This window comes from Chrysochloris asiatica, unplaced genomic scaffold (genome assembly GCF_000296735.1).
Source record: "Chrysochloris asiatica unplaced genomic scaffold, ChrAsi1.0 scaffold00001, whole genome shotgun sequence".
Classification (NCBI taxonomy): Eukaryota; Metazoa; Chordata; class Mammalia; order Afrosoricida; family Chrysochloridae; genus Chrysochloris; species Chrysochloris asiatica.
Window position 1 is genome coordinate 4,225,049 of NW_006408519.1, and position 8,274 is coordinate 4,233,322.

Consider the following 8,274-nt stretch of genomic DNA (forward strand, 5'->3'; position numbering starts at 1 on the left):
AAAGAGGAAGACCCCCAATTAGATGGATTGGCCAAGTAGCAGCATCGATGGACTCAAGCGTGGCAATAATTGTGAGGTTGGCCCAGGATTGGGCAGCATTTCGTTCTGCTGTGCATAAGGTTGCTATGAGTTGGTACCGACTCAATGGCACCTAACAACAACAACAACAACATTTCCTTTTCAGTTTTGTGTGACATTTGGGGTGTGGACCACCTTGTTTTTATGGTAAGCTTCTGTTGTGTATGTGGTCATCATGAGTCCTCTCAATGCAACAATGTACTTCAAGTACACCGAACAAGGTGAATTCAGTTTAAACTAAAATAAAGATTAAGTCACCAAAGACTAGGCATTGAGGGCAAATGTTTTACTGCCAAGCAGAGAACCCAACCCAGCACAGGATTATAGGAGCCTGGGAAGAAGTTTCAAGGGACGAGAAGTGGGGAAGATCTTTTATAGTACAAAGATCAAGAATCATTTCTACCCAAATTAGAAAGCAAAATCTTCAAGTTACGTTAATGGTGTGGTGAGGTCTGAGTTTGCCAGTTAGGTGGGTACCAATTAGTTGGAAGTAGTCTCTTGCAAATATGAGTGCCTACATGTAAAGGTAGACATTTTGTAACAAAAGGAGAGGAGTAGTGGATCTTGCAGTCCAGGAGCGGAGGACCCTGGGACCGTCAAAGGAGAAGAGTGGAGTGCGGGACCCTATCCAGAATAGCAATGACTCCAGAGATGGAGGCAGAGACAATGATGTGGAGAGATGAAGTGACTGGGAACCCTGGACTCAGGGAGGGAGAGGGCCTGTGTGCTGATGGCCAGGGGGCTGGCATGCAGGTTGTACCCTTTGGTTGTTTGAACGGTTTGAGTGTTTCAGTGTACATCCCCCCATAAAACAACAACAGAGGGAATGGAAGCAAATGCTGTTGAATGATGATGCATGGAAGGGATTGTAATCATTGCAATGAAACAAAATACGATAGAATGAATGTAAAACTGATGCTCTCCCATGTAAACTATCACTCAATTCACAATAAAAACTTTAAAAAAAAAAAAAAATGAGTGCGTGTCTATGATGCACTTGAATTACTTGGTTTGGCTCATCTAGCCATAGTCTTTGTAACTCCTACCAAATGACTAGGTGGAGCCATACAAATAGGGCATATGAAACTCGAACATGGTGATTTGTCAGTTTTGCCATTCCACTGGGTTTATATTGAGCCATCTGGGAAGCAGAAAAGGGGAATCTAAAAACCATCAAGAAATAAGAGCCAGAAGCGAAGCATGCCTTTTGAACCCCAAGATCCTTGTGTGGAGAAGTGGCAGCAGCAGAGGCAAGAGCACCAAGAGCATGAGAGAAAGCAAAAGACTTCCTGGCCCACAGAACAAGAAAACTGAGTGCCTTCAGAATGGAGTGCCTCTACACAATCAATTGGGGGAACTGGATTGTTGACACACCTTCAGGCCAAGGGTTATTGAGGAGTGAGGTGCCCTTTAGTCATTTATTAGTCACTTACAGCCAGCACTGGAGGAGCTTTGGAGTCCTGGTAAAGCGCTGGACTGTGAAGTCAGGTTGAGCCACAAGGTCAGTGGTTCAAGCTTACCAGCCGCTCCTTGGAAACCCTACACAAGGTCGCTATGGGTCGACACAGATTCAATGGCACTTAACAACAACAAATAAAAGATCTTTGTAACAGTTGCCTGAGCAGAGCAGAAATTAAGGGATCATGTAGCTAATAAGCCCATGACCAGAGAGAGGTGTGGCCACGGGCACCTCTGAGAAGAGGTTGTCCTGGCTGAAGAACTGTATACTGAACATTTCTGATTCTGAATTGTTAACCTGTTAGCCTCCCTAATAAATTCCACAACTGTGAGTGTTGTGTGTGAGTTTTGTGTGGCAACTGCAACAAATTTTTGAACCTGGCAGAGAACTAAAGTACCATGGGACGGATAGTTAGTATCAGAACTGGTAAGGGAGGAAAGATGAAGGCATGTCTGACCTCTACTTCCTAGGAATTGACCAAGAGCTGATGCTGATGGTGATCCTCCTCTCCCCATTGTGATATTACGGGCGGCCAGACATCACCCCCACAACCTTCTTATACCACCTTAGTACCATGGTGTCCAGCTGCCTCTATGTTATGTGTGACCTGCCCAAGTCGAGTTTGACCACATGTTGGCCAGCTAGTGGCTAGATTAGGTGTGATCAACTCCAATGGTCTAGACATAATCCAATCTTTATCATTCTCAACTCCAGATCTCCATCTTGGTTCTAGCCATCTTTATATCCCTTCTCTACTGCACATGTTATCCCTTGGCTTTTCTCTCCTAGGATTTCTTCTGGATACAGCTTCCTTTCTCTGGTGGGTCTCCATATGTTCCCCAGTCCCATGGGACTCTCCTTTTTCTTCTGAGTCTCTGTTGTTTCATGTTTTACCCTCACAGTAGGAATTCATGTTGGGTATTGAGCAACTAATTGTTTTGGGCTATAGTCATTGCTGTGAACCAGAAACTCAAGGAATTTATATTTTTGTGCTCTGAAGACAGAAGCTAAACAAGCAAGGAAACTATCAGAGAGCGATATTCCTGGAATTAAACTAGGGTGCTGAGTTTGTAAGTGGTCAGGGTGATTGCTTTAGGTTGAGTGACTTTGGTTGCACTCTTTCTTGTTCGGAAACCTGATAATGTATGACCTACAACACTATAAGAAGGTTGCAAAAATACTAGTTATACCATTGTTGTTGTTGTTAAGTGTCATCAAGTTGGTTCCAACCCATAGCAACTCTGTTTAGGGTTTCCAAGGAGCAGCTGGTGAGCTTGAACCACCAACCTTGCAATTCAAATGGCTTTGCAGTCTGGCACATTAGCCCACAGCGCCATACCAGGACTCCAGTTATACCATGGAGTTCTGCTATTTGGGCTCTAAATTTCAAAACAAAAAGTAATTAATTATACAAATAAACATAAATCTATTTAGACAGGGGAGTTCTGGTGGCTCTTTAGGATAAGCACTGGACTCCTTACTGCAAGGTCCGTGGTTTGAGCCCACCAACTGCTCTGAGGGAGAAAGATGAGGCTTTCTTCTCCAGAAAAAAGAATTTCAATCTTAGAAGTCTTATACAGGGTCACTATGAGTCTCAACCGGCTTAATGGTAGCAAACATACCAGGACAGAGAGCATAACCAGACCTGGATAGAAAAGGCATGAAAAAGACTCTAGGTATCATTTCCTTTATCTGGAAAGGTTTCTAGCCACCATAAAGCTTTCTTATCAGGTTTTTCTTTTTATAAGGAAATAAGTGTCATTAAAAAATCAGGTGATAAAAATTTAACCTAAGGAGCCCTATTGATGCAGTGGTTAACCAGTTCACTGTTAAATGAAAGATCGGTGGTTAGACTCACTAGCAATTCTGCAGGAGAAAGATGAGTCAATCTTCTTCCAAAAACATCGCTGCCTTGGAAATCCTATGGGACCATTCTACTCTGTCCTAAGGGAGGCTATGAGTCTGAACTGATTTGATTACAAAACGGTTTCTTTTATTTTGAATATTTATTCTACCCTGGTACCTACTGTTTGGGAGAAAGATGAGGCTGTCTACTCCGGCAAAGATTTACAGTCATGGACACCTATATAGGACCGCTATGATTTGGACCATTTGTCTGTCAGTTTGTCGTACTGTGGTGGTTTGTATGTTGCTGTGATGCTGGAAGCTACGGCACCTGTATTTTACACACCAGCAAAGTTACCCATGGTGAACAGGTTTCAGCTGAGCTTCCAGACTAAAACAGACTAGGAGAGGCGAACTACTTTTGAGTGTTTGTTGTTGTTGTTAAGTGCCGTTGAGTTGATTCTGACTCATAGTGACCCTGTATAGGGTTTTCGAGGCATGTCTGGTGAGCCTGAACCACTGTCTTTGAGCTTGAAACCAACCTTGCAGTGCAGTACATTGAGACACAGTCATTAAAAATCTTATGAATAGCAGTGGAACATTGTCAGACATAGTGTCGAAAGATGAAAACATTATAAATAGCACCAGAATATTGTCAGATATAGTGTTGAAAGATGAGTCTCTCAGTTGGAAAGAACTCAAAATATGACTGGAGAAAAGCTGCCTCCTCAAAGTAGAGTTGACCATGATGATGATGTGAATATAGTCTTTCAAGACTTTCATTTGCTGATGGGGTACAACTCAAAATGAGGAGAAACAGCTGCAAACATCCATTGATAAACGGCACATGGAATGTATAAAGTATGAACCTAGCAATATTGGAAGTTGTCAAAAAAAATAATAAACGGGACATATAAATCTCAATATACTAGGCATTAGTGAATTGAAATGGACTGTTGTTGGCCATTTAGAATCAGACAATCATATGGTTTACTATGCTGGGAATGACAAATTCAAAGGAATTGTGTAATGGCCAACACCAGTCCATTTCAATTCACTAATGCCTAGTATATTGAGATTTATGCGTTCCATTTTTTTTTTTGACAACTTCCAATATTCATCATCAAAAAGAACATTTCAAAATCTATCTTGAAGTACAACACTGTCTGTGATAGGATAGTACCCATACACCTAGAAGGAAGATCAGTTAATACTACTATTATTCAAATTTACCTACCATGCATTAAATCTAGTGATGAAGAAATTAAAGAACTCTCCTGACTTCTTCAAGGTACCCTGGTAGCGTATTACTAGCTGGACTGCTGACCACAAGATCAGTAGTTCAAATATACCAGTCAGTTTGTGGGAGAAAGATGATACTTTCTACTCCCATAAAGATTTATAGCCTCAGAAACCCTACGAAGAGTTGCTATGAGTCTAAATCGACTCGGTGGCACACAACCACCAACAACATTATCAACTTTTCAGTGTGAAATTGATCAAGCATATAATCAAGATATATTGATAACTGCTGATGATTAGAATGCAAATGTTAGAAACAAAGAGGAAGGATTCCATGGGCAAAATCTTGAATGATACATAACACATCAAAATAAGATGCAAAGTATACACAGTCACTGTACCAAAAATAAATGATTGAGCCTGCCCCTTGCCACCGTGTACCATCAGAGTTGCTATGTCCAGCTATCCGTATGGGCAGGGCTGCCTAGGAGCTGCAGGACAAGGACCTGAGGTCCTCTGAGTAGCTACTACCCTAGGCCCTTCCATGGTAGAGGGTAGTATGGAAGTGAGATACCCCTGGGGGCAGTTTTGGGGGTCCTGCCCCTGAGGGACCTTATGGACCACTAGCTTGTGGAGGGCCCTATGGACGCCCCAACCCTGGCACTCCCCTCTAGAACACCAGGAGGACCATAAGGTAGTGCAGCCCCGGGGAGCCCCTACGGTCAGCCTCCTCCAAACTCCTACAGTGCCCAGCAGCCCGGGCCTTATGGGCAGGGACCTCCTCCAGGTGGCGCCCCTCCCAGCATAGATCCTGAGGCCACTCCTGGTTCTAGTCAGCGGACTCTGATCACAGCGGCTACATCTCTATCAAGTAGCTGAAGCAGGCTATGGTCAACTGCAACTGGTCTTTGTTCAATGATGAGACCTGCCTCATGATGTTAAACACGTTTGATAAGACCAAGTCAGATCGCATTGATGTCTACTGTTTCTTTGTAGTTGTTGTTGTTGTCAGGTGCCATCAAGTTGGAACCAACTCATAGCGACCCCATGCACAGCAGAACAAAACAAAACAAATCCTGAGCCAACCTCATTACCGTTTCTTAGCCCTGTGGAAATTCATCCAGCCATGGAAGATCCTCTTTCAGCAGTATGACCTGGACCGCTCTGGCTCCATCAGCTATACGAACCTGCAGCAAGCTCTGTCCCAAATGGGCTACTACCTGAGTTCCCACTTTACCCAGCTCTTGGTCTCCTGCTACTGCCCTCGCTCTGCCAATCCCTCCATGCAGCTGGACCAATTCATCCAGGTGTGCACACAGCTGCAAGTGCTGACTGAAGCCTTCAGGGAGAAGGACACAGCTGTACAGGGGCAACATTTGGCTCAGCTTTGAGGACTTTGTCACCCTGACAGCCTCTCAGATGCTCCAACCACACTAATGCTCCTTCTCTGCCCTAGCACTCTTAGAACCTGGGTTCCCTCACCTGTGCTGCCCTGTCAGATGAGCCCAGTTTCTCCACAGTGAACTGCCTGAAGAATAAATAAATCTGTGTTGAAAGAAATACAGCCAGAATGCTCCTTAGAAGCCAGGATGGCCAGACTTCTTCTGTCACACTTTGGACTTGTTATCAGAAGTGACCAGTCCCTGGAGAGGTACATCATGCTTGGTAAAGTGGAGAGTCAGAGAAAAAGAAGCAGTTCCCTGACATATAGTGTTGCACAATGACAACAAGAATGGCCTCAACTCGTTGTTCAGTAGTGCTAGGGGCTTCCTTCATCCTTTCTCAGGCTCGGCAGTCAGCCCTAGTGCTGAGCCGCAACGAATCGCCTCCTGGAGAGCCAAGTAGCATCTGGAAACAGTCGTCACTTCGTGAACATTCACCGCTGGGGGAAAATGGTTGAAGCCGACCGCCCTGGAAAGCTCTTCATTGGAGGGCTCAATACTGAAACTAATGAGAAAGCCCTGGAAGCAGTATTTGGCAAATATGGACGATTGTTGAAGTACTCTCGATGAAAGACCGTGAAACCAACAAATCGAGAGGATTTGCTTTTGTCACCTTTGAAAGCCCAGCAGATGCCAAAGATGCAGCCAGAGATATGAATGGAAAGTCTTTGGATGGGAAAGCTATCAAGGTGGAACAAGCCACTAAATCAACATTTGAAAGTGGTAGGCGTGGACCCCCACCACCTCCAAGAAGCAGAGGCCCACCAAGAGGCCTTAGAGGTGGAAGAGGAGGCAGTGGAGGAACCAGGGGACCCTCGTCACGTGGGGGACACATGGATGATGGTGGCTATTCCATGAATTTTAACATGAGTTCTTCCAGGGGACCACTTCCAGTAAAAAGAGGATCACCACCACGAAGTGGTGGACCTCCTCCTAAAAGATCAGCTCCTTCAGGACCAGTTCGCAGTAGCAGTGGAATGGGAGGTAGAGCCCCTGTATCACGTGGAAAAGATAGTTATGGAGGACCACCAAGAAGGGAACCCCTGCCCTCTCGTAGAGATGTGTACCTGTCCCCAAGAGATGATGGCTATTCTACTAAAGACAGCTATTCAAGCAGAGATTACCCAAATTCTCGTGATACAAGAGATTATGCACCACCACCAAGAGATTATACTTACCGTGATTATGGTCATTCCAGTTCACGTGATGACTATCCATCCAGAGGCTATAGTGATAGAGACGACTATGGTCGTGATCATGACTATTCAGACCATCCAAGTGGAGGCTCCTACAGAGATTCCTATGAGAGCTATGGTAACTCACGTAGTGCTCCACCTACACGAGGGCCCCCGCCCGCCATCTTATGGTGGAAGCAGTCGTTATGATGATTACAGCAGCTCTTGAGATAGATATGGTGGAAGTTGTGACACTTACTCAAGCAGCTGAAGTGATCTCTACTCAAGTGGTCGTGATCGGGTTGGCAGACAAGAAAGAGGGCTTCCCCCTTCTATGGAAAGGGGGTACCCGCCTCCACGTGATTCCTACAGCAGTTCAAGCTGTGGAGCACCAAGAGGTGGTGGCCGTGGAGGAAGCCGATCTGATAGAGGGGGAGACAGAAGCAGATACTAAAAACAAACGACTTTGGACCAAAATCCCTGTTCAAAGAAACAAACAAAAAGTGGAACCTATTCTGTCATAACTACCCAAGGACTCTTAAAAGGAAAACTTGTGTTACTTTTAAAAAAATTTCCTGTTAAGTACTCCTCCATCCATAATTTTTATGTTTCTTGTGAGGAAAAAGTAAAGTAAAACCTGTTTAATTTTATTTGATTTTATGACATTGCTTTCAATAAGCAAATGTTAAATGTGTAAGACTTGACTTGTGTACTAGTGTTGTAATTCTCTTAAGTGTTCCTGAAGGCCACTTCCTATTCGATTTTTCCCAGTAAATGAGGCAAGCATTACTAAGATCTTCCACAAACATCTAGCCATCTAAAATGGAGAGATGAATCATTCTGCCTATATAAACTAGATATTAGAAGGGTGGTGTTGGGTTTGCTACTCATAGATTACTCATAGATTTCAGGTTCTTCAAACTGAAATCTCAATGTTCTCAGTGTGCAAAACCTGAGATAGATAGATGCTTAAGTAAGGAAAGTGCTATTCACCCAGTAAACCCAAAATAAAAGGATAATGCTGGCCATATAT

At 44.1% G+C, this 8,274-nt stretch overlaps 2 pseudogenes; both read left to right on the forward strand.

Annotated features, from left to right (window-relative positions):
• Window positions 1-5,078: 5,078 nt before the first annotated feature.
• On the forward strand, window positions 5,079-6,061 carry LOC102814230 (annotated as a pseudogene).
• Window positions 6,062-6,516: 455 nt separating this feature from the next.
• On the forward strand, window positions 6,517-7,695 carry LOC102820290 (annotated as a pseudogene).
• Window positions 7,696-8,274: the final 579 nt, after the last annotated feature.